Genomic DNA, 386 nt, shown 5'->3' with positions numbered 1-386 from the left:
GGGGACCCTGAAGGTGTTGCAGGGATGGCGTTGGGGAGGGGTGGAAAACAGTGTGGTGGCATCTGGGGAGAAGACTTGGGGTGAGAGAATGAGGCAACTCAGCAGGCCGAGTCGCGGGGAGTGGGTAATTCAGCTTGGGGTGATTGCCCCAGGGGCCTGCCTAGGAGCAATCAGTCCAGACACTACGTGTCAGGGGTCCCTCCCCAGGTCCTGCTCTGCTGCACTCCACATGCTGTCAAACTCACCTGAGGACCTGAGGGGTACCCCAGCCCTCCCCAGTGCCTGTTCCTTCACCCCCACCTCCCACTAGAACACATCAACACCGAAAGGCAGGGGTCTGTCTAGACCAGGAGGGGAACTGTCTCAGATCACAAGTGTCACTTTAT

The sequence above is a fragment of the Lipotes vexillifer genome, unplaced genomic scaffold (genome assembly GCF_000442215.2).
Source record: "Lipotes vexillifer unplaced genomic scaffold, Lipotes_vexillifer_v1.1 scaffold2036, whole genome shotgun sequence".
NCBI lineage: Eukaryota > Metazoa > Chordata > Mammalia > Artiodactyla > Lipotidae > Lipotes > Lipotes vexillifer.
This window is presented reverse-complemented; position numbering follows the sequence as displayed.